This window comes from Camelus ferus, chromosome 14 (assembly GCF_009834535.1).
Source record: "Camelus ferus isolate YT-003-E chromosome 14, BCGSAC_Cfer_1.0, whole genome shotgun sequence".
Lineage (NCBI taxonomy): Eukaryota > Metazoa > Chordata > Mammalia > Artiodactyla > Camelidae > Camelus > Camelus ferus.
In genome coordinates this window covers 53,014,650-53,040,827 of record NC_045709.1, presented here as the reverse complement: position 1 = coordinate 53,040,827, position 26,178 = coordinate 53,014,650, and the positions used below count along the sequence as shown (strand labels likewise).

Sequence of the window (26,178 nt, the reverse complement as noted above, 5' to 3'; positions counted from 1 at the left end):
TCTTGTTCTTCTGGTGATAACAGACTAGGGGGCCAGATACCTCAGCTCTTTTCCCTTCTGTCCCCTTCCTTCAGTTTATGAAATCTTCCTGGGCAAACGTGTGTTTTTAAATCTTTAAGTACCACTCACTCAAAGGGGATTTTCCACCAGGACTTACAAAAAACACAGATTACACTGTAAAAATGCTTTTCAGTCAATAAAAGCCCTGTTTTACTGAGCAAATTTCTTTATGATGTTTAACTTTGGTTCAGGTCCCGATTCCGAGAAGTGAAATTTGGTGGCGTGAGAAGGAAAAACAACGTGGAAAGCAGAAAACCCCAAGATAGCCATTTAAAACCCCACAATCAGACCTTGTTTATGTGATACGGACTCAGAGCTTTCTCTTAAAAAATGCACGCGATTAAGAAAATACTTTGAGAACCTAATAATAGGTCCCTGAAACCTGAGAGCCACCTCTCATCTTTCTAACTCTTGGGAAAGCAGTTAATAAGAACTTATGTTTTTTAATACACTGATTCTTAGCAACAAAGTAGTTCTTTAATTAGTACAAAACTTGAATAATGCATTGCCTATGATGGAACGCGGTACATAACATTTGGTAACTTGTACCGGCAGATTCGTTTACATATGTCACCGCCGTACCTGTAATTTAGTTTAATGCCAGGTCAGTGCGCCAAGTGCATGTGTGTGTCTGTGTTTTTAAAGCTTTCCCCAACAGTTGTTTCACGAGGCTTCACAATAGTAACTAAGCAGTGTTTACATTAGGAAATGCAGTGACAGTCAGGCAGCCACAATGCTCTTCACTCACACCCAGGCACTGAGTGGCTAACTTTGGGGGGAATTATTTAATATTATCTTTAAAAAATAAGAAATACTGACTGAAGGTGTAGTTAATTCGTTGTGTATCACTTTGCCAAGAGGTGTGCTGTCTTTTAAGTGAGTTAAATCAAAATAAAAACATTGGACTTGAAATAAACACAGGAGACCCAATCACATGATGCGGAATTCACAGAAAAGACCAAAAGCAGATGATTTGAAGGATCTTTTTTGGTTTTCGGGTTTTTTTTCTAATTTCTCCCATCATGAGAGACAGGTTTCTAATCCAGGGAGTCATTTCTTGGCTGAGAAATCAAGTTTTTCCCACGTGACCAACTTGCCCCAAAGGAGGATGTCCAAAAAAGAATGCGTGCCAGGCCCTTTCTACATCAATCTCCATCAAAGCCATCTTGTCTCTGCAGGTGCTGTAGCCAGAAACATGGAATGAAAAAGGACTCCCCCCAAAATGAGGTGACCTCAACTCACAACTATGTAAAACTACTCCTCTCTCTCCTGATGAACTGTCAGTAGGAAGTGTGTCGTTTATTCCCTCACTCCACACCGGATTTAAATGGGCAGATAGCAGCCGGATTTTAAAAGTTTCTCGTCCTGACTTAAGTCCCCAAGATTTAGAGTATTTTGTTGGTCTGAATGTCTAACCAGTGCAAACCTTAGCCGTCCATATTAAAGCGGAGAATTCCTCTCTTTGGTATTCACAAGCATAACATACATAATCCTTTATCGCTGGCAAAGCTATTAGCTTTTTGGCCTTTGGCTGGTCGATGTATGCATTATCTATAGTTATTGCATGCAAGTGTTCTCAACTGACTTGCAAACCCTTTGATCAAACCAGCTAAACTTGATTTTCCAGATGATTCAAGAGACAAGGCACACATCTCTCAGCTTTACAAGTCCTGGCAAGCAATCAAGACCCCATGCTCCCCGACTCCCTTCATCGGAATCAAAGGTAAACAGGGAACCAACCAGTCCTCATTTAAATATGTAGCAGCAAGATCTTGCCTCGACATTCACAGTTGTAGCAGCAGAAGGAAAAACAACCGTCGAAGTAAGAGAAAGGTTTCCTTGGCATGGATGCCAAACTAAATAATGACACCCAAAGCAAAAACACGCTGCGCTGAAACTCGACTTCAGTCGAGTCAGCCTACTTAAAACAAAGCTTTTTTTGTGATTTCAACAGTGAACATTGTACTTTGCTCTGGCAGCCATTTGTGTTTTGAATGATCCGATTATGCATAAATCCCCGGCCAGCAGGCCTTTCAGCACCTCCACCCCGTGAGTGATTTGAAAACACGACTGAAACTTTCTATGCACCGTGCCCACCCCTTTCTTCCTCTTAACCTCTTAAAACACACACTTCGCGAGTGACAGTGTTTTGACAAACATTGTCATTGTGTGTGTTCCCTCCTGCTGTTTTATGACTGTGGAAATATCTTGCGAAGATCAAGGTCTCTACTTTCTATTTTCTAGAACCTCGGGATCGTCATCAGCCCGTCATCCACTTCTTGCTTGGTCGAGGCCACCATCCTGATGACTTCACTTCAGCAGAATTGCTTGAAGTTGCCGTCCGTGTCTGCCTTTGAAATGTGTGCAGTTCGTAGTAGAGAGGCAACAAACACAAAGCAAAGTGTTTTTCTTTTTTTCAGTTTGATCCTTTGTGTTTTCGTAGTTGAAGCAGTGATGTCAAGGTCTTGATGTGAACAGTGACCTGGATGCTTGGTTGGTGAGTGGCTGACTGGACTAGCAAGGTGGAAATGGTACACGTTTGAGACCATATGGTGGCTTGGAAGGGGTTAAAGAAGCAGAGGAACACTCTGCTGGGCCCCACTTTTCTTTGGAGGAATTCAGAACTAGCAAGGCTGGCACCGTCTGCAGAGAAAGTGCCCTTTTAGAGGCAACAGTTCTTGGTACTTCCTGAATTCAGTCCCAGAGCAATTCTCAGTTGACTTTTTATTTTTCCTTCTAAAATTAGAGAGCTGTCCTTATCATTTTGGCTAAATTCCTAAATGTGCCATCACATTCTGTGTCTCAGGATGCTTTCCTTACCTCTCTCTACAGCATCACCTGTGAGCTCCCTGTTCGCTCTTATTTGGCACAGCAGAGCAAGTTGGTTGAGGGCTGCCTCTCCCACTGGGACCAGGTAGGTGTGAGTGACAAGTATGGTGAAGCCAGAAATGACACTTTCTACCAGGGCAGGCACTCCTAGGGGGTGGCAGAAATTGGGAGGCAAATTCTCCACAGTTAGTCTCAATGCCCCATTATAGCCATAGACTGATTTCTTCAAGCCAGCTCTGGTGCAGGGTGAGTCCACAAACCATCATGGGACTTCCCTGAAAAGTCAGTCTTGCTAAGACAAACCTTTAAGAAAAAATAGATACCTATATTTAGAGATAGAAAATTCTAGTGGATCTCAGTAGCTGTTGACATTTGTTACTCTTATGTGTGTATGTGTGTGTGTGTATAAAACTGTATTTTCCTATTTTTTCCCTACCCCTCTGACAACTTGTTCTCAGTCTCCTTTGCTTTTATTCTCATTCTAGATATTTCAGCGAGATAATGTTATCTACCAGTGGAGTTTCAATTGCCTACTATAGAGGGAGGAGTCCCAAATCAAAATCTCGAGGCAAAACTACTCATCAGGGCTTCAGAGTCATGTATCCAACTAATTACTAGACAGCTGCTTTGGGATGTCCCCCATATACCTCAACCTCAGCCTGTCCCAGACTGTCATCAGGTACACAGCCCCTTTCGCCCTGTGACTTGTGATCTGCATCTCAGTAAATAGCATCATCTTTACCACATTTGTTTAAGCCATAAACCTGAGAGTCTTCTGATTCTTCCCCTTTGCTGACTTCCCACTGAATCAAACAGAATCAAACCAGGTCTCTTTGATTCTACCTCTCCCAAATCTCTCAGATCTACTGATCTCGCTCCATCTTTTCAGGCACTTGTAACACGTGCTCTGCATCGTCTGCTGCCTGGATTATTAGCTGGACTCCTTGCCCTCAACCTTGGAGACTGACCTTTCTAATCTATAACTCAGACCTGCCATTCTGCTGCCTTAAATGCATCAATGGCTCTCCCTTGCTCTTAGGATAAAAACTAAGCCTTTTAACATAGTTTCCAAGGTCTGTTCCTTCTTGGGATCTGTACACCCTATGGCCTTATCTTTTTACCCTTTACCTCTTGAATGGCACCCTTCAGATACTCTCTTTTACTTCTTGATACTCCTTCGTGCTGTTTGTTGCTTTTTGCCGGTTGTGTCTGCTCCTCCTTGTATGTGGATAATGCTACTCAGCCTTCAAGTCTTGTCTAGACGTGGCTGTTTAGAAATCCTTCTCTAATGTTTCAGCTCTGGCTTTAGCCTCTCCTGCTGCCTCTGTACACTCCTGCCCATCACACATCATAACAGTCCCTGTGTTCATGTAGGATTGTCTCATTAGGAGTTTCTATTTTTCACTCTTCCTCCACTGGAAGGGCAGTGACTTGTCAAATGTCCAATATGTAGTAGGCAGCTAATAAATATTTTAGGAAAAAAAAAGAACAAATGAATACAGCAAAACAGGGTCCACCATTCTAGCAGAGCCTGTCCTCCTGGGTGAGACAAATAATATGTCTCCTTCATTACTGAATTCGGGACAGGTAGGATCGTATTTAATTGAACAGAGGGAGGAGGGTAAGGAAATGTTAGGGCTTGCAGGATTCTTAAAGATCATCTTCTTTTATAGATGGAATAACAAAGACCCAGAGAAAGTAACTTACTTCATTATCTTGTAGGATGACTCTTGTAACTCCCACCCCAGCATCCTCTTTTCTCAGGCTTTGTAATTTTTGCTACTTTGATATGTATGAAATAGTAGCCAATTTTTTGGCTTGTTTGTTGGTTTGTTTAAATGTGCATGTCCCTGCCTGCTACTGAGTTAAACATATTTCTAATATTTATTGACCAAGTGGGCTTTCTTTTTATTCAGTTACTTATTTATATCTTTCTTCATTTTTTATTGGATCTTTTTTTCTTACACATTTTTAGGGATTCTTTTTATAGTCTTCATACGAATTTTTAGTCATTTATATGATTTGCAAATATCCAGTAAAATTGAAAATACATATCTTTGACCCAGTAATCCTATACTTAGGCATATATCCTTGAAAGAAACTCTCACACATGGCCAAGAAAACATTCAAAAGGATTCTCTTCCTGTGGTGTTGTTTGGAAAGGCACAAAATTGAAAATAAATATACGTTGAGAAGAAAAAGAGAATGAATCATTAAATTAGGATATATTCACATAATGGAAATAGAAGCTTAAGTGAACTGATTTTGCATGTTAGCAACATAGCTGATGTCAGAAAATATGTTGACCAAAAAAAAAAGCAAATAACAAATCAATGCACACAGTACTCCATATATGTAACTGTGATAATCCCACAGAACAATTCTAAATAATATTTACAAGCACATACATATAAGGTAAAAGTGAAAGACACAATGCAGACACAATTCTAGGGAAGAAAACAGAATAAAAGTAGGGTTTTCAACTGGGTCTGCGACTTTTTTCTTCTTTCAAAGAGATATGTGGAAAATATAGGTGTGTTGATTCTGAGTTGTGGGTAAATGGATGTCTGTTATACTGTTCTCTGCACTGTTTTTGTAGGTTTGTGTAGGTTTGTGTAGATTTGAATGATTTCCCAATTAAAGAAAAAAAAGTGACAAGGTATGTTAGAACCTTCTTTCAAACAGCAGGGACAGATTATGCACATTTTTGAGGCCTGGAAAAACAGGATGCGTTTGAGGAACTTATAAAAGAAGGGAAGGGTTCTAGTGATGGGGACAGATTCTAGTGAAAGGCAGATTATGAGATGCTTTGCTAGCTGGCCTCAAGTTGGGTAGAGTCATGGCCCTAGGAGCATTATCGCTCCTGGAAGGAGAAGCACATCAGTGAGAATACTGCTATTTGATTAAACCTTTTCAACCTTGCTTATATAAATAGATTACAGGAGCAGAAAAGGAACCCAAAGACCATCTGGGTCACATCCTTCATTTCAGTCACAGAACAATGAGGCCCAGAAAAGTTAACGTGTAAAGAAAAGAGAAGGCATTTCATTGAAGGATATTGGGGTACAACAGAGCCAACTGTTTAATTTATTTACACTGGCTGACTTCTTAAGGGATCTAACAATTAACTGTATGTTGCAGACAGTAGGTTTTTGAGAGAATGGGCAGAGGATAGATAAATTTTGATTAGGAGGTGTGGATAATGTTTTGACTAGTGGGACCTAACAAGGTAGGCTTTTGAGTGTCAAACAGGTGACACCAAGTGGGCATTGCCTGTGACATTGGGTGTTTAGAATGAAGAGACATAGAACATTGTAGGGGGACATTGGAGTTAAACTGCCTCACAGTTGTGCCCGAATGGGTCCTGCTTGCTGCCTGCTGAGTATCATTCTGGATTCCTCTAGGCTTTTATGACTCCAGTGAAGACTATCTCATTAGGTAGCCCAAAGCCAAGAGATAATGGTGAGTGCCTTCTGTGAAGATCTACAGAAGGTGGCCTACAGGGTCTGAGCACTGCGATTTTTCTCAGGAACTCTCTTCTGATATGGGCAGGTTGTGAGACCTGGGAAGCCTCAGGGATGTCTATCTACCAGTGAGCTCACTGTCAGGTCCAACCCCAGGGAAAGATAATGGAAGCAGCATGAGCCACTTTGTCCAAATTAGCTCATCCATCAGCTCTCCCACCATAATTGACCTCACATTCTCCCAGTTAGAGATACTGATCTATGGACACCTGAGGGGCTTGATATCTTCTTTGGTATGAACGTAAGTGGTTGATCAGAGAAGATGTCCTTCTGCAGATATCTCCAGGAGCTTTTCCCACCACATATCAATACTATGACCTATACGATGATGAATCACATTAGCTAATTGCCTTTTAAAAGGTCTAGGGAGCTCTGTCCTAAAGGGGTGAGATGCAAGACTGGCAGGTCTCAGCGTGCTGATGAGAGGCTAGACCAAATAAAAAACATCAGAGCCTTAAATTTCTCTTGGCCCGCTCTTACTCAGACATCTTCAGATTACTTTACACATTCTCAGAACTCTGCATTTTTCCTTTGCAGCACGTATCAATATTTTAATTAAATACTTATTTGAGTGCTTTGTGTTTAATGTTTGTCTTTCGAGATAGACTATAGACTCCATGAGTACAGGGACTACATCTTTCCTATTGTTTGCAAAATACAATGTGTACTTTGTAGTTTACAGTGGACATTCAACTCATGCTTGTTGAATGTATAAGTGATTGAGTGAGGGAATGAATAAGTAAATGAGTGTAAGAAAAATAAAAGTGAAGAATGAATGAATCAATGCATGGTGTCGGTAGAACAGCAGAAATATTAATGAGAAGGATAGACCTCTTTAGGCCACTATGGGTGGGGCTCTGTCCTTCAATCAATCAACTCGAGGTGAGGCAAGGAGGAATAAATGTTTTAGGGGAAGGAAGGAAAAATCCCTGGGTAAGGGAGGGTGCCAAGAACTTGTTTCTGAGAATAAAGGAAATCAATTGTCTCTGGAAGTATTCCAAAGTCCAATTTGACCTATTTCTTAATTTTTCTTGGGTTGGCCACATCAGAATGCTCTGAATGATTACTGCAATGTCACCCCATAGCCTCAAAAGACAATGATATCTCCAGGAGGACCATGAAGGTGTCTCTTTAAATATAGTTAGTCATTATGGAGTTTGTAAGTTTTGGGCCTCAGTAATCCTCAAAATCTTTACACAATGCTTTGTTGTAACTGGCATTGTCTTTTATGACTTAATTGAACTACTTGTTCATGAGGTGACTCAGGGCATAAAGGCATTGCATAAATATGAAATATTATTACCATACCATAACCATTCAATTCCAGATGACTTACCTTAAAGAACAGTGTATTCACTTCCACTTTCCCATGACATTTAAATCTTGGTTTATGAGATTCCCAGAAGAGGAAGCACAAAACAATCCAGAAGAACAGAGAATTCAGTTGTCTTAGGCAATTTAGCTGCCCTCCCTGTTTACCTTATATCTACATTTGTCAAAAATATCAAACTCTTATATGATGTAAAATATTTTATCTTTGATTCCAGGTTGAGGAATAGAGGTACAGAGTTCATGGTGATCATCACCGATCTTTACTTCAAAAACTGATGCTTCAATTCTTCTTCTGGTTCAGAATAAACTAAGAACTCCATGTTAATATTGCTCCATTTGAACATGTTACATGTACTCACAGGCTAAAGGAGCAGTTATAATCAAGTTTGGTTTTGCTGTACTATTTCTGTAATAAGAGCACACCATTAGTATTTTCAAAAATGCAACCTCCTTGGCCTCCTTTTGTTGAAATTGAATGTGTACATACAATATGAAAGTGTTCCCTTCTTTTTTTGGAATAGAAAATAATTTAATTTTTTTAATGAATAGACTTTATTTTTAAAAGCAGTTTTAAGTTTCCAGAAAAAATGAGCAAAAAGTACAGAGAGTTTCCATTACTCCCTCTTTCTTCACCCCCCCAGTTTCCCCTATTGTTAACATTTTGCATTAGCATGGTACATTTTTACAATTGATGAACCAATATTGATATATCATTCTTAACTAAAGCGCATAGTTTATATTAGGTTTCACTCTTTGTGTTATCCTATTCTATGGGTTTTGACAAATGCTAATGCCAAGTATCCAACCATTGCAGTAACACTGGGAACAGTTTTACTCCCCTAAAAACTCTTGTGCATTACCTATTCACCCCTCATTCCTTCCCTTAAACCCCTCAGTAATTGAACTTTATGAAAAGTAGAATCATACTCTTCTAGCAGCAACATAGAATTGTGCCAGAAACATGACAAAAATGAAAGGGACATGTACAAAACTTAGTTCTCATGCTAGTATGATTATTATTTTCATCTTTGTATTACTCCAAGCTCTGCTTTTGAACAATACATTGAGAAGTATGAATTTAATGAATTTCTCAGAAGGCTTATCAATTAATTCTTTTCATCTATTTTTGACTGTAGTGTTGGATATCCCTCAATGCCCCTCAAAAAGGAAAATGTCTGGAATAAGAATAGAAATGTTCTTCCTTCCTTCCCTCCCCCTTTCAATGAAGGTGAGTGGTGCTAACTTGACAACTGTGGTTCCTTTGGAGTGCAAATTACCTCTCATCCCCAAGTTGCCAAAATAATCACCTACCCCCATCAGGAACACCCTTTTCAGCATCTGCAAGACATCATAGAGAGCTTTTATTGAACACCTACATGGGCACGGTGCTGTCAGGATTGACTTGCAAGAAGGAACTATTTGACAGTCATTCTTCATACGAGCAGGAATTTCTCAGCTCCGTAGCAACTGGACTCCCTAAAGAATAGCTTGCCTAATTCATATGAACATTACCTTCTTTAGCCTTCATAGAATCCTCTCGACCATGGTCCTAATTGTTTCTCTTCTTAGTTCAAAAAGAAAACCTGTTGAATCCATTGCCATGGCTGCTCCTCTAATTAATAGAAAGACTGTGCTGAGTTTAAAAACAACTAACTCTTTTCATGTCTGAGTTACTTTTAGTAACTATTATAAATTATTACCCTCCTCCACATCAGAGGTGTCTTATGACTAAAGAACAGACAGCCCTCATGACGCTCTTTAACAATGGCTCTTATGTTTCTTTTGGTAAACTCATAATGTTAATTACACTCTGCAACCGATGGAGCACCTTCCATCAAGGACCTCAATGCACCTTACAAATGTCATGAGTCATCAAAGCCCTTCTATAATGGAGGTAAGCATCCATGGCCACAATTTTACAGTTAAAGAAGCACAGAGAAGATAAGTGTTTTTGTTTCTTAAAGTAGAATATGTTTTAGTCAAAAGATCTAGTCATCACTTACAAAGGCAGAGAAACTCAATTAATATTTATTGAATGAAACTTAATGAATATAAACAAATGAAATGGCTCATCAACATGATCTGGTGATCCTGGCAATGAACACCTGGACCATATTAATTACTTTAGTGAGTGGCAGATGAATAGATCAGAAATTATCTACTGCTTGCTAATTAATCAATGTATCAATTAATCAGTGTAGAAATCTTTTCTAGTCAACTAGCATAATGATATAGCAAATCTAGAAAATGGAAATTGCCATTTTTGTAACATGATACAGAAATACTGAAATTTAGAGCCAGAAGATTCCAGAGATTATTTTGTCAACCACATTCATATTTCAGGTGGGAAAATGGAGGTCCAGAAAGGTTAATAAGTGGCTTGCATGAAATCACCCAGCTTTTAAAGCCTTACTTTAATTTCTTTATACTTCCCCGTTTTAGAAAGGGTTTAATTTGGTTCAGTCGCTCAGCCAGTTAGTGGCATCACTAACCATAATCCAGGCTCCTGACCTGAATTGATCCATCCCCTCACTAAATTCCACTTTAAAAAACTTCCACGAGTATTTTTCTGCACCCCAACTATCATAAAACCATAGGCTGTGAAAGTCCTAAGGAGACTGCTTTTGCTGATCTTCCTGATTTAATTTGTAAGGAATCCAATTTTTCAGGAAGTTTAAGGGAACCATTCAAGATCCCACAACTAGTTACTGGCAGACATTGGCCTAGAGTCCCCATCACCTCTCCTTTCACTGCTTTGGAATCTGGAATTTTAATCTATTAATCTGGATTCCAGTATCCAAAACCACCAACGTAATTTTGTGTTGATTTTTCTGAAATCATCTTTTACTAAAGACAAATGAAAAATAAACAAGCTAATAGTAAGAATTTTAAAATGAAAATTCAAAAATGTCCAGGGCAAGTCATTGGGTCAGTAGTAATTGATCCCACCCACTTAACAGACACAACTCATGTTTCTCCTAAAAAAAGATTCTGCTCATTCATTTGATATCTTCTAAATAGTTATTTAGGGAGCATAATGATATAGCAAATCTAGCAAATGGAAATGGCCGTGTGAGTTCAGATAATTATGACTATTATTTCTCATAAGGACACTGAGTGCTGAGTTTTCTGAAATTGCTGGGTTTTCAGAAGTGCTGAATTTTCAGAAACTGAACTATCTCCATTAAGGTTTCACCATTGTGTATTTTTATTTATGATACAAATTGGCAACCGCAGGTATATGTATGTAACCCTCAGTGAGCAAGAACATCTAACTAAAACAAGACATTGATTCTTTTTTTTTAATAGACAATTTTTTTTTCAGAGCAGTTTCAGGTTTACAGCAGAATTGAGGAGAAAATACAGAGTTCCCACATAGCCCTCCCCACCCACACATATATACTCCCCTACCCCCAACATCCCTCATCAGTGTGGCATATTTGGTACTATCGATGAACCAGCATGGACACATTATTATCAATCAAATTCCGTAGTTTTCATTAGAATTCACTCTTGATGTTGTACATTCTGTGGGCTTTAACAAATCACATGTAGCCACCACTATAGTATCATACAGAATAATTTCATTGCCCTAAAAATCCCTTGTGCTCCATCCATTCATCCCTCCCACCCTCCCTCTCTCTCCCCAAAACCCTGGAAACCATGATCTTTTCATTGTTCTGTAGCTGTGCCTTTTCCAGAATGTCATTTGGTTGGAATTGTACAGTTTGTAGTCTTTTCAGTCTGACTTCTCTCATTTAGTAATATGGACAAGACATCGATTCTTAACCATCACTTATAGTTAAGAGTTTCTAGCATTAAAAAAAAAAAAGAGTTTCTAGCATTTTTATGTGTTTTAAGTTTGTATCATCCCATTCTACAACCATAATTTTTTAATTAAACAGGATTACCAAATAAAACAAGAATGCTTGAGAGAGTTTTGAAGTTGTATTTTTTTCCTCATATTTTACAGAGCCTTCCTTCCTGTAGCAGTTGGCACACAAATATACACATTGGATCATCTAGTCTACCTTTTTTAAAAAGAAAAAAATTCTAAAATGAAAGCTGTCATAGCAAATAAATCTTGCAGCATTATAACCTTTTCCATTTGTGTGGTGTTTTTAACTAAAGCTGATAGTGATTGTGGGCATTTCTTCAGAGATCACTGTGAGCTGATGAAACAGACTGTTCCCATTAATGAGACGGAAAAGGTGAGGACGCGGGGGTGGGGACAGGGTGACGAGGGGAGTGATTAAAGACTTTCCTTGAGTCTTCCGTTAATCAAGTGATCCTGCTATGTCCTCGGTTTTAATGGTAGACATTGCAGTCGTAGGGAGGTGGTTTTGGGCCCTGATTCTGATTCTGAGATTACTCACCTCTAGATTCACTTGCTGCTTTTACATCGAGTGTCCTTGACACACGTAAGCTCATCATGTGAAAATGATTCCCTGCTATTATTTGTACAGAAAATTAACCATAGAGCTCTACATTACTCTGTTTATCTCTCTGTGGTACTAGGGTCTTTGAAAGGTTGTAAGTGGAATTTGTACTGTGAGTTGAATATTAACAAGATAAGGAGAAGAAACAAGTTTCTTCTTTCCTTTGGAGCCCCAAACTGGCCGTGTGAGCAGGAATATCAGCTCAAATGGGCAGGCTTAGCTGTCCCACCTCTACACCCAGTTCTGCACTAAATACCTCAAGACAACTTAAAGAGATCACTTGAAGACAGTCTAGATTTTCTGAGAAAAACCAGCGTCCTCTGCTTTAGTTAAATACTTTGTCTTATTAGGAGAATTCTGTAATTTTAACATGCTGCTCTTCCTTTAACTTTCTTTTTGAAGTACAGTCCTTTCTTGGTATCCAGAGGAGATTGGTTCCAGGAGCCCCTACGGATACCAAAATCCGCGGATGCTTAAGTTCCTTGTATAAAAAGGTGTGGCCCAGTCGACCCTCCATATCGCCAGGTTCTGCATCTGTAGACACAAAAGCAGATTACATAGTAGCATTACCAACGACATTTAGCACAAGAAGCAAAGCATTTCAAACTCCTTAAAGAAAAACATTAATATTCTATTTTATTCCTGTATTTTGTAAGTACAAAGACTTATTTCTATAGATTTTTCCTCTGGCGGGCTCTTACCTTCCTTTCCTTGTCTAGGGTCTGAACTTCAATGTAACACAGGCAAGGAATCTACAGAAAAATATTCTAGGTGTGTATGTAAATGGCGATTAGGAAGAGAACATTGAGACAGAAACTTCGAGACAGTGAAAATGTTTCTTCGTTCTTCCCTAGAATTGATTGATAAGTAAACCCAGAGGCACAGTTTTAATTGGTGGTCATCACACTTCATGGTCTTACATCTTCCATCATCTGATAATACCAAAGCGTTTAATAGCTGTTGAAATGGAACCCTCATGACATCTTTTCAAGTTAGATAGATGACTTGAATTACTAGCTTCATTTGTTAGAGAAAGAAGTAGGAATGTTAGTGTGTATTACCTGAAGCCCCAAACATTGGAAGCCTATCTAGTTACTAAAAGCATAACTTCAAGTTCTTGCCCTAAGAATTTGAATCCCAGTCATTTTAACAAACAGGAGTTCTCAGCTATGTTCCATGCACTAAGCTGGCTGAAATTGTAGCGTAGTTGGGAAAAGAGAATTAGAGGTAAATCAAGGTTGGTTTTCAAGCCACTGATTTCTGCTTTTAAAATTGTGACTGTTTAGAATTATGTACTTTTCAATATATTGTTTTCTGTAGTTGGAAAAAAAAGTGTAGAGAGCAATGTGATGCCCAATAAAAAACTCAGATTATCGGATGGAATGAATCCCTAGTAACTAAGTTATTTCAGAATAAAATGCATATATACTTCTATACATGATAGAAATTTAAAAATTTACTTGCCAAAGCTCCTGAAGATTACTCTAAGTGCCATCCTCTCGATGACCATAACTGAATCTTTCTCGTATGCAAAGCATGGTCCCAGGTGCTGAGGGGGTCCGGAAATAAGAATCCAAGGGGCTTTCTCTGAGTAGTGTTCACCACCAGGTGCTAACAACGGAATACGTGCTTCCGTAGAGTCGTGACCTCTGTTTTACCAATAACCAGAGTCCAACATCATTTTTCTACATTATCTGATCAAATAGTTTTATACAGACTCCCACTTTCAGTAGAATCTGTAGAACTTTCCCACTGACTATTTTCAGTATATCTCTTTAGCATCCTTGTGATCGAAGCAAAGCAGTTTTACTATCCCCACTTTACAGACAACAAACTGAAGTTAAGAAGTTAATTGTTTTAGGTCAAGGAAAGTCTCCTGACTGCCCCCATTCATTTTCTTTCTGCTGACCTTCCCTTCCTGATGGACAATTTCAGATTCCTAACAAAAAGTTGAAAGGCACTTGATGATTTTTTTTTCAGTAAAACTTTCTCTAATTAAGATATTTCATTATAGTACCATGACAAAAAAAAGAAGGAAAAAAATTACACCTCATCCTGCTCACCCAGTTTCTCTTTCTAGATAATCTTTTATGCTCATGTAAAGTTTTAAAAATAAGATTGCGTCACATACACAAGTGGTTTGTGTTCAATAAACACTGAATGATTGTTGTACTAACTGCATGAAGGATTTTACCTCTTCACTGTAGCATGTATTCTCTGCCTCCCTCATTTATTTGTTACGTTTCTTGTTTTCTGAATTAAGTTTTAATTGTTTGGGGGGCAAAAATCCATATCTGATTCACTTTATTTTATTTTGTTTTTTAAATTAGAAAAAAAAAATTTTAATGGAGGTCCCTGGGGATTAAACCCAGGACCTCAAGCCTGTTAAGCACACCTAAGCACATGCTAAACACGCATGTTCTACCACTGAGCTAACCCTCCACCCCCCCACATTTATTTTTAATCTTCTCAAGCACTTAGCACTGTACGCTGAACAGAATATGTGCTCAATAAACATCGGTTGTATGAATGAGAAATTATTTCCACTGGGGAATATAAAATACAAACACATTGGTGACAGTAGATTCTCTGCTTACTGAGCTCCTGATGACTGGGCTGGGTCTCCTCCATTCCAGTAGCATAGCTGGTAACTGAAAGCCTCACTTACAGTTTCAGGTCTCGTATTTCTGGTGTCTCCCCAGGAGCTGCCCGGTTCCATATCGGTACTTCATAAATATTTGTGGGATGAAGAGGAGAAAGGGGGGGAAAGCAGCCTACACAAATGCTTAACATTTGTGGCCTGCCCTCTAAGGGCAAGCAACTACTCTAAATGCTCTACCTGGATCATGTTGTTTACTGCTGTCAACCATTCAATGAGGTGGATCCAATCAGTATCCCCATTTAACAAAATCAAAGCACAGAGAGGGTAAGTGATTTGTCCAAGCTCACACAGCTGATAAGTAGTAGAAATAGGATTCAAACTTAGTGTTCTTTATCACTGAGTCATACTGCCTCTTGGTATTGCTACATAGAATTTCAATATAGTACAGAAGGAAAGAAGGAAAGAAGGACACGAGGGTTACCAGCAAAGCATCAGTAACAGTCAACACATTATCCTGGTTAAAGCACTAGAGAAAGATCCCAAAATCCTATATCCTGACAATAAATTTTCCAGGCTCATTTAACTTCATCTAATGTCACTGGACTCACTATTCTAATCTGCTAAATGGGTATAATTATTCTAGCCCTGCCTTACTCATAGTCATCATAAATTTATATGAACACAATGTGAATTAAATGAGGTATAAAGTGCTATGACTTTCAGCTGAATATTTTGATAGCTCTTACATACACAGCACAGTATGTCTTATGCTCAACAAATCTTCCTCACATAAGAAATATAGTTAACTTTTCTACTGAATAGAGGCACCAAAATGAGCATTAGTAGACTCTGTACAGATTCTTTACAAATGCAGTTTGATAAAATATGGAAATGTTTACTATTATTACAGGTTTTGTAAAGTTTTTATAATGGAGCATGGATGGGTCTCAGTTTAGTACTTGATCCATCTGGTGTCACCCAAGGACCTCACAACATGACGGAGGGGAGGGGATTGAGGAGGGGGTGGAAATATAATCAGAGGAAAGAGCTCCACCTACTGATCTGAGCTGCCACTTCCCACCACACCCTTGGAGCTAATACATAATACTAATCACCACTACCATCACGGCGCACACTCAAACACGCAAACCTTATCGTTTATTGAGTATTTATTACTTGCCAGGCAACTGGGAGTCATTTTCATTAAGTCTGTTGCCGACCCTAGCAGTAGTAAACCACGGACCCTGAATCCAGGACACCTGGGCTCAGAGCCTGAACCAGCAATTTTCTAGGTGTGTGGCTTTGGGCAACATACTCAGTCTCCCTGGGTCTCCACTTCCCCATCTGTCAAACAGAGTTTGGAAGAGTTTCTACCTCAGTGGGTTGTTAGGGGGATTAAATAAGTCAGGGTTTGGTAAAGAACTTACAAAAATGTTTGGCGAGATAGATTTTTAAAAGGAAAAGGATGGATGAGGAGGCAGAAGTTTACACACATTTGTCGCAGACCTCTCCCAGAGGCAGAGTCAGGAGTTGCACACAGACTGTCTGAACCCCGACACCCGTGCGCTGAAGCACAAAGTTGTACAGCATCTTAATATGTGACTGTATGATGGGGACACCTTAAACAGCTAAGGACGGGTTTGTGTTCTTATTGACTGATGATGATTTGCTGTTTGAATGAAATCGAGTTTAGCCTTTTCCATCATGTCTTTTCCATTCTTAATCATTCCCCAATTCCTTAGCTTCATCTAGTTTTTGCTATAAGAATTTTCATGAAAAAGAGCAATAATTCCCCCAAAGGACAATGATCATGAAGCGCTTGTCTTTTTCTTTTCCTTGTCATTTTGAGGGCCATTCCCACGCATCTCCTTGCTGTTGCTTGCAAATTTCTCATTTCAAGGTTCTGTCTGAACCCGATTGTTGAAATCACTGTTCATATCACTGAATCCTACAGCAGTAATGATAATCTGTTCACTGTGTTGAAGCTACTCCTAAGAATGTTCATGGAGATTATAAAGAAGAGATTTGGAGCAGGGGAGAGTATAGTTCAGTGGCAGAGTGCAGTTCAGTGGTAGAGTGCTTAGCATGCATGAAGTCCTGGGTTCAATCCCCAGTACCTCCATTTAAATAAATAAATAAAAACCTAATCACCCCCCCAAAAAAAAGCTTGAAAAAAAAAGAGATTTGGTGTTTATTATATAATTGAATTAGCACCAACTGTTGAAGCAATGACTTCAGACTCACTGGAAGAGTTTGGAATTGAAGTTGAAGGGTAGGATACTGTACTTTGGGTTACTTTGGGTTGACTGAGGATTTCTAATTGAGAACGGTCAATAGGTAAAGGTAAAAGGAACTATTAGAGAAAAATTCTGAGTATCAGTAACCCCAAACTGAAGATGAATAAGAGACACAGTCAAAGGAAGGCCAGTAGCTTACAGTTTCTATTCCTCCCTAAAGCAACGTATTTGAAGATACGGTCACAATTTAATGATAGGTGAGATGGGATAAAATATTTACTTGGGGAAAACAATTGGCGATTTATGACACCACTTTAAGTATGGTTGATATCTCTCTATATTTTATACAGGATTTACAAAATTTGTCAAGCACCCAGGGGGAAACAAATAAAGTTAAAATCTTGGGAAATAGAAGAGATGAAGAAAAATTAAAGGATTGTAGGGAATTTAATCTAGGGGACAAAAGCAATTAGGGATAACTTAAGTGTTTTCAAATCTATGGAATGTTATTTATTAAAGAACCAAGTATTTGTTCTCTCTTTCAATAGAGATCAGAAATAGAAACGGACTTAAGTTGCCACAAGAAAGCTTATGTTTACACTCAAGAAAGAACATCTTGATTAGACTCTAGAACTTACTAGGGAGGGAAATTGTGGGCCTTTGCTTCAGAAAATCTTTAAGAATTGAAGAGGTAAGCCCTGAGTAATCTGATGTGGTGTTGGGTTGAAGCAGAGGCTTACCTGGAATTTCTTTAGGTCTTGTCTTGTACTTAAATGTCACGATTGCATAAATAAGAATTCATCTGCAAAGCAAGAAGAGAAGCAGACAAAACAATCAGGCATGGCGCATTTAGCAATGCAGCTGCTATTCCTGAGCGAAGATTTTGGAAATCCGTTTTGGAGCAGGGTTACAATGTCACAGCCAAAACCTCACGAATGGCCTCGGAGGGTCCTGGTCAGGCACTCATTTTTTAGCCTTACTGATCAGTCAATTCGAATAGCAAAGGGCATATTCACCACATTCCACTCGTGTATGTGTGTAAAAAATGTATGTTATAATAAATACAATATTTTAAATAAATTTGTCTGCAATGGACACAATTTAGTCAGCCTCTTTTGGGCAGTTTTCTGATGGTAGATCTCAGATTGAAATTAAAAGCTGTTGTTAGTATCTGGGGATGATGGTGAGAGTTTCCTCAAAATTTTAGAAATAAGGTAGCCCTTGTTCTATTTTACTTTGTTTTGTTTTGTTTTATTTTATTTTATTTTATTTTATTTTATTTTATTTTACTTTATTTTATTTTATTTTATTTTGTTAGTTAACTTTTGTTAACGCTAAAATTGGGCAATTCTTACACAGTGGATATGATAGCCATCTATGTATATGTGGAACGGGGATTCTGGGACTCTTCTATCAAGGGAAACTGAGGAATATCAGAAGGAGAACTAGACTGTGATTGTAACTTTCTAACTCAGAATACAGAAACGTAAAAAACTTGCCTCCAATCCCGTCTTGGAGAAAGTCTCTGTGAAGAGAACAAGACTCATCAGCTATAGAAGTTTAGAAAAGGCCAAGTCACAGAAGCCAAAATTATCAGGGGAGACTCGGCAAGATTCTCCTCTCTTGGCTGAGGGTCTCCTGCCATTGAAGCTTCGCTGAGTCCTCTTGTTCTGATCCATGCCCACCAGCAACCTTCAGAGGCTGCAGCTTCCCACGTCACGGGACTATGGGAGAAAGTGTATTGATCTGCCGACTCAATCATTCCAATTTTCCCAACAGTTAAATCTTTCATTGTAAATGACTTCTAGAACAGCCCGTGTGAACTGAATTAAGGTAAACCTACTCAGAAGAGATGGCTGGGCTGTTGGCATGCTGATATTAGTGCTCTGAATCTATGGGTTTCCTAGCCTGGTACACCCACTAACTTAAATGCAAATACATAGGGGTTTCAGCAATTTCTCTCTCTCTCTCTTATTACTTGCCTTCCTCAAGCTGAGACAAAAATATGATTAAGAAATATTTTCATCCAAGGACTATTCTTCTCCAGCTCATACAGATGAGAGCTCCCTCTCTAGTCCTAGAGGGTGGAAGTGAGGAGACTGAGTCAAGATTTGGGGGAGGGGGTTCTGAGAGGCTCTTGGGCTGTCTTGCAAGTAGGCTCCTTCTTGTGCCAGAACCGTGGTGTGATCTATGACTCACGAGTTCAGGGGGCACATTTATCAGACGCTTTGTACCTCAATCATTTTGAAATAAAACAGCCCTAGGAGTTACGTGGACATATATTAGCAGTTTCCGGCATGCTTTCCAGTGATTCAGTAGAACAGCCTTGTCTAGATGACTGGGAACGTCTGTTGCCATACATCATAAAACTGTATAGACATTCATGTGTCGGTTTCAGACAGTGATGGATTTCCTGACTCTTGCACTAGGACTCTGGTGAGCCTCACTACCACTCTACCTCCAGCCATGTCCTTATCAGATTTCATAAGCTAAACAGGCCTTGGCTGAGGAGGTTTGCCAATGGCAGTGGTCCAAGAAAAACCAGGTGCTACAGGAAATGAAATTGGTGATTCAGTCAGGTGCATTCTTCTTTATGATTCAGGCTGATCCACTAACTAATCATTGTGAGTGGGCACTCCGCTCTCAGGGGTGCATGTGAATAAGACGTAAAGGTCTTAATCACTTTTCCTGACTGACAGGCTTTCATAGAGGTCACTCTATTCAGTGCCTTCAGAATTTCAAAATGGAGTGATTGATTCTATTGTGGTAATGAAAGTTACTGCTAACACAATTTCAGGTATGCTATATACCCGACATCCTATCTTTGCTCAATATTGAAAATGTAGAGTATGTTATTAAGTAGTCAGGGCATCTTGCTTCTGAGCTAGTTTTACATTTGACAGTGAGTGTATTTATTCTTGTTTTTTTTTTTTTAACTTGAAGTATAGTTGGTTTACAATGTTGTGTTAATTTCTGGTGTACAGTGTAGTGATTTGGTTACACAAACACACACATATATATACACACACATATATATATTTATATTTCCTTTCATGTTCTTTTTTCATTATAGGCTATTACAAGGTATTGAATATAGTTCCCTGTGCAAAACAGTATTTTTCTGAGTTTGTTAAATCTTAAAACTTCAAAGCAATATATATATATGTATGTATATGTAAGATAACTTGTTTATTTCATTTATTTGTTTATGCTCTCTCTTTAGGATTCAAAAAGAACTGCTAAATAGAAGCACATAAATTAATAAATAGGACAACTGAGACAAGGAGAAAGTATGGCTAGGAAAGTAAGGCAGGGCAAGTGTGAAGACACAGATAGATATTCAAGAATCTATAGCACTTACTAAAGTTTACTATGAAATACAGTGATAACCAAAGTGTTTTTGCCGAACTCAGAGAAGAAAGCCAGCATAATGATTAAGCTCTAGCTTTCTGCTACAAGACAGATATGGGTTTGCATCTCGGCTCCACCATTTACTAGCTCTGTCATTTTGCGCACATTACTTGATGTCTGTCCTGTGAAATGGAGATAAGAATAGCATTCACCTCAAAGAATTATGAATGAGTACCAGAGAAGACGACCCATGTGAAATCATTTACATGATGCCTGGCACATAGTAAGGTTTATCACATGGTAACTATTTTTATGATAATTATTATTATTGAATTCCCACAAATTTATGATTGACTAGAAGAGATCCCAGTTGCTTTTTTTTTTTTCTTAAGAGCTTTACTGATATCCAGTAGCCTCTTAAAAATATGTATTCTTTTGAAAACTAGAGGAGGCATGAGTCCAATGGGCCTTGAAGCATATGACATCCTTTGTGTCCATTTTCTTCCCAAACAAAGAGCAGGACCCCCGAATGACACCCCTGACAGGACTTCGGGGCTGTAACTAAGTTCCTGCTTTACTTCAGACCTGCCTTGTCCTCATCACTTTCAACTTTTCAAGGGCTATACCCAAGCCTCCTAAAGGTTCTGATGATCAATACAGACATCTATTTACAATACATTAGTTAATTTCATAAACAATGTAAGTTTGTAGGGTTGTCATTTTCTGGCTCATCTTCACTCTGAGATCTACTTTTCTTGGCTCCCCTCTCATTGCCCATGGCCTGGAGAGAATGGAGTCTTCCCAGGGCTTTGGCAAAGACCTTGTATAGCCTGCAGTGATCCTCACCTAATCCCTCGGTCTGTTCTTATTGGGGAGCTGTCCCTGGTTCACTGCCACAGGCACAGCCACCTACGTACTTAGCGTGAAACTTTGATCCTGAAATGCAAGCGTCATCCTAATGAAGCTGGAGCTGCCTTGGGCAAGATTATGGCTCACTATACATCTGGGGAAATAAAAAAATCTGCTTAGGGAAGTACAACCAAGGAGGTCAGAGGCTGGTTGTGGGAAAGGAGGGAGGGGACCCCACTGTCCTTTCTAAAAATATTTCATGGCACTTGGGAAAAAAATAATAAAGTCTAGTGCTAAGTACTATTTATTTCTTCAGGACACCTACTATAAGGAAAATAAATTTCCTTCAAAAGCATCTTTTCAGGCACCCGATATTTTCCTTTCAACACTTCTTCTTACAATGTAGAAATTAAAGTTTACATATAATTCAGGTAAATTCAAAACCAGGAGAACTTTTTGTCTGAAAATAGGTCCGCCCTATTTGGGGTGACAGGCTGAGTGTTCACATTCTAGAAATGAGCTTGACAAGCACTCCTTTGCATTTTCCCAGCATCTTCTGTGAACCTTTTTCCCTAACAGATATTCAATTAAGCAGAGTAGTTGAATTGCTAAAACAACATTTCTGCACTGCCTTTATTTGTCCTAGAAAATTCTTACCTGAGTAAATTCAGATCTTACATTTCAAATTTTTCTATGGGCTCTGAGCTTGTCCTCGTCTCAAATGACTAATTTGGATTACTTCTGGTGGGCTCTGGAGTCGGTGGGGGTGAAGGTTGAAATCCCAGCTCAAGCACTAACTAGTTGTGTAACTTAAAAGCTTAAATCCTAAAGTTAGATTCTAAATTTTCTCTTCTGTAAACTGAGTATTAATAACACAGTTGTGAAGGAATAGACATCAATTGTTTAGTGCACTGCCCAGCACACACAATTTATGTAAACGACTACTGTCATTAGTTATCATTATTTCAATGTTCAATGTCTACATCAAACGTGGTTAATGCAAAGGATATAAGTGCATAATTTACAAAAGAGAAATTCAAAGGGCATATCAGCCAATGAAGAAATGTTCAAATTCACTAAACATCAGACAAATGCAAGTGAAGCACTGATAGATAACTTTGACTGTAGAATCAGAAAGACTTGAAAATGATAAACTTCTATTTGGGCAAAAGTACAGTCAAACAGGCAGGTTCTTGCAGACCTAAGAGTGAGGCTGTAATTTGGCATAACCTTTTGGGAATGTAACTTAATATGTATCAAGGGTTTGAAAAGTTTTCACACTCTTTGACCTTATCATTGGGCATGTCACTTTTGGAGATAGTGAGATTGACAAAGATTTTTATTAAAGCTTTACATATAATAAATGATAAATGTGAAAATAATGTGTGAAAATGGATGAATGAATATGCCATTCTACCAATGAAGTTTAAAAATAATATTCTGGTACACCAGAAACTAACACAACATTGTAAGTCGGCTATACTTCAATTAAAGAAAAATTTTAAAATTAATATTCTCAAAGAACACTGAAAGTTAGAAAAAGTACCCTCATGATATTACAAAACTGAACAGCTATATGATCTCATCTCATTGACATATATATTATTACATGTGTCAGAGATGTCGTTTAGATGTCTCCACATGGTTTTTAATAGATATCTCAAACTTGACTTGTCTATATCCAAATATCTTTACTCTCAGATACAAATCCCTATATCTGTTCCTCCTCTAGTCTTTGTCATCTTAAAGAAGGGAAATTCCAACCTTGTAGTTATTCAGGTCAAATATCTGGGATCTTTCCTCAACTTCTTTTTCTTTTTCTCTCACACCCACAACCAATCCAACAGTAAATCCAGTTACTTCTCCTTTCAAGCTGTCTGGAACCTGACCACTTTCTACCATCACCAGCTTCTTCCCTGTTGGATCATTGCTGAGGTCTTCCTCTCTCTCTCTCTTTTTTTATTTCAGAGATATTTATTTATTTATTAATATAGTTTTATTGAAGTATAGTCAGTTTACAATGTGTCAATTTCTGGCGTACAGCACAATGCTTCAGTCATACATGAGTATACATATATTCGTTTTCATATTCTTTTTCACCATAAGTTACTACAAGATATTGAATATAGTTCCCTGTGCTATACAGTATAAACTTGTTGTTTATCTATTTTATATATAGTAGTTAGTATTTGCAAATCTTGAACTCCCAATTTATCCCTTCCCACTCCCTTTTCCAGCAGTAACTTAAGTTTGTCTTCTATGTCTGTTTCTGTTCTGTAAATAAATCAGTGTCTTTTTTTTTTTTCAGATTCCACATATAAGTGATAATACATGGTATTTTTTTTTTCTCTTTCTGGATTACTTCATTTAGAATGACAATCTCCAGGTCCATCCATGTGGCTGCAAATGGCATTATTTCATTCCTTTTCATGGCTGAGTAGTATTTCATTGTGTAAATATACCACAACTTCTTTATCCAGTCATCTGTTGATGGACATTTAGGTTGTTTCCATGTCTTGGCTACTGTAAATAGTGCTTCTATGAACGTTGGAGTGTGTGTATCTTTTTGAATTAGAGTTCCTTCCAGATATATGCCCAGGAGTAGGACTGCTAGATCATAGAGTAAGTCTATTTTTACTTTTTAGAGCAATCTCCATACTGTTTTCCATAATGGCTGCACCAAACTATACTCCCACCAGCAGTGCAGGAGGGTTCCTGTTGAGGTCTCTTAACTGGGGTCCTTGACCAGCCCTTCCTCCCTCTGCTCTTTTCTCAACACAACAGCCAGAGTGAGCCTTCAGAATATGTCCAGTCCTGTCACTCCTCCACCTAAAACCTCCAAAATAAAAGCCAGATCTATGTATTGGCCTGTGAAGAGGCCTTCCTGATTGGTGTTTCTGCTCTCTCTCTGAATTCATTCTCTACCATTCTTCTCCAACTTTTGGTTTCAGACACACTAGCTCCTTGTGTTCTTAATATCCACCAAATAACCTCCCCTTCCACCTACTCTTACCTCCACCTGGAATCTTCTGTGTGGCTGGTGATATCACTTCTGTTAGGACTGTGCCTAAGTGCCATCTCCCCACGTGACCACTTGTGTTAAAAGACACACCAATCTCACCCCAATACTTCCTCTCCCTACCTCCTTAGACAACCTTTTCAAACAGCACTTACCCCCAAATGCTTGATTTATACTTTCCTTGTTCATAGTCTCCCTCCCCAATAGAATGACAGCCCTCTGAGAGATGGCAACTTTTTGTTTTTGCTCACTATTGGGTCTCCATTATTTAGAACATTGCATGGCTTATTTGTTGAATAAATAAACAAAGACAAATGAATGATTTATCTCTAGATGAATCTGATGCTTTTCATTTTCTTGTTTATACACTTCTGTACTTAAATTTTCAAAAACAAGGGTTTTTTTTTCTCCTTACTATCAGAAAAATCCCACTATAAATGTGATTTAAAAAAATTTAACCAGGTAGCTGCTGGTATTAAAGGGCTAACTGAGTGCATGAGTCCTCCAGTCTAGCTGTACTTTGTCTTGGATCACTCACTATGAAATCCAAATCAGTTTATTAAAGGATGAAGTTCTTTGCCTTTCCTTAAGTCTCATTTCCTGTTTTTATCATATTTTCTGCCCTTTCTAAATCTGAGTCACTATTAGGCTGGTGAGTTAACCCCTTGCCCATCCTTTCAACTTATTATTACTGTTACCATACTTCAATTATTTTGCTGTTTGTAACCTTTACATTTCTACCTTCCCCTTCCACTTTTTCAAATACAACAAATCCTCCTTTGAGGTCGGTGTGGCACATTGGAAGAACACTGACAACTATGCGGTGGCCCAGGTTCTGGACCTGGCTGAGTCATTTTATAGACACTATAGTTTTCATCTAAAGGAAAACTGTCATTAGCAGATATTATTTCTCCATATGCCAGTGAGGAAACTGAGGCTCTGGAAGCTTCAGATCTCACTAGAGAGCACACAGCTAAGAAGTGGCAGAGAGCATTATCGGACTCTGAAACCCACACTCTTTCCGCTTTTCCTAACACTCTGTGGTTGCCACTAGTTCTGAAACTTGTGAATTTACTTCTACATTCATACACTCCCTCCTTTCATAAAGGATTCAAGGAAGATGACACTACTGTCACTGTTACTAAGCCCCAGCCTTTGCCTCCATGCTGTCTAAACCCAAGATGTTGGGGTGAGGGGGACGGAAGGGACTAGAGGTGGATTGTGGGAGAAAGCTTATCCTGTCATCACAACCCATCCTCTGGCTTCAACTGCCAGGAGTACGAACTTGCAACGGAGCGTGGGAGGTCTCCACCAGGGGCAGTGTTGGTGGAGTGATTCCAGGCTTAGCTCGATGAACTTAGTTTCATAACCACTGTACTAATAGGTGGTCTTTGATCTAGAGTTTTCGTTAGTAATTTGGTGATTATTTTCTTTGCAAAATTTTCTTTTGCTTTTCTGGGGAAAATGTTAAGTATATTCTTATTCAGTCTTTCTTTGTGGAGAAAATCTCTGTTAGTTTTTAAGAAGGGAAGGGGATGCTAACTAACATCCTTGGAGTAACAGTAAATGTATTATCTTGTTCAATCTTCATAAATCCCTGTGACATAGGCCCCATCTTTTTTTTTTTTTTTATAGCAGATTAAGAAATTCGGGAGGAGGAAGGTTAAGAAATTGACATAGCAGGGTCCTAATGCAATTCTAAGGGGCTATAAAGTCCATTTTCTCCCTATCATTCTACTTTTATATATGCAAATATTAAGATATGTTGGACCAGGGTTCTGACACCTAGGGCCTTTTTGAAAAAGAAGGATACATAGGACAGTTTTAGAATTTGAGAGTGCTGAGGGCAATGGCAAGCTTCGATCAAGTGGAGAAATGCAGCCTGGCTTCCAGAGCATTGCAGGAGGTCTGAGCATTGGCACACTGTTGGTGCTTT

General features: G+C 38.7%; 1 long non-coding RNA gene across 1 annotated transcript in view; it reads left to right on the top strand.

Annotated features, from left to right (window-relative positions):
• The window catches only part of LOC116668717, a 30,532-nt gene extending 18,689 nt beyond the window's left edge, over positions 1 to 11,843 (top strand). Inside the window, exons 2-6 of the long non-coding RNA XR_004325953.1 lie at positions 1,688 to 1,783; positions 2,305 to 2,557; positions 2,893 to 2,974; positions 8,882 to 9,639; positions 11,719 to 11,843. This is a non-coding gene — a long non-coding RNA (uncharacterized LOC116668717). The remainder of the gene's footprint in view (positions 1 to 1,687; positions 1,784 to 2,304; positions 2,558 to 2,892; positions 2,975 to 8,881; positions 9,640 to 11,718) is intronic.
• Positions 11,844 to 26,178: the final 14,335 nt, after the last annotated feature.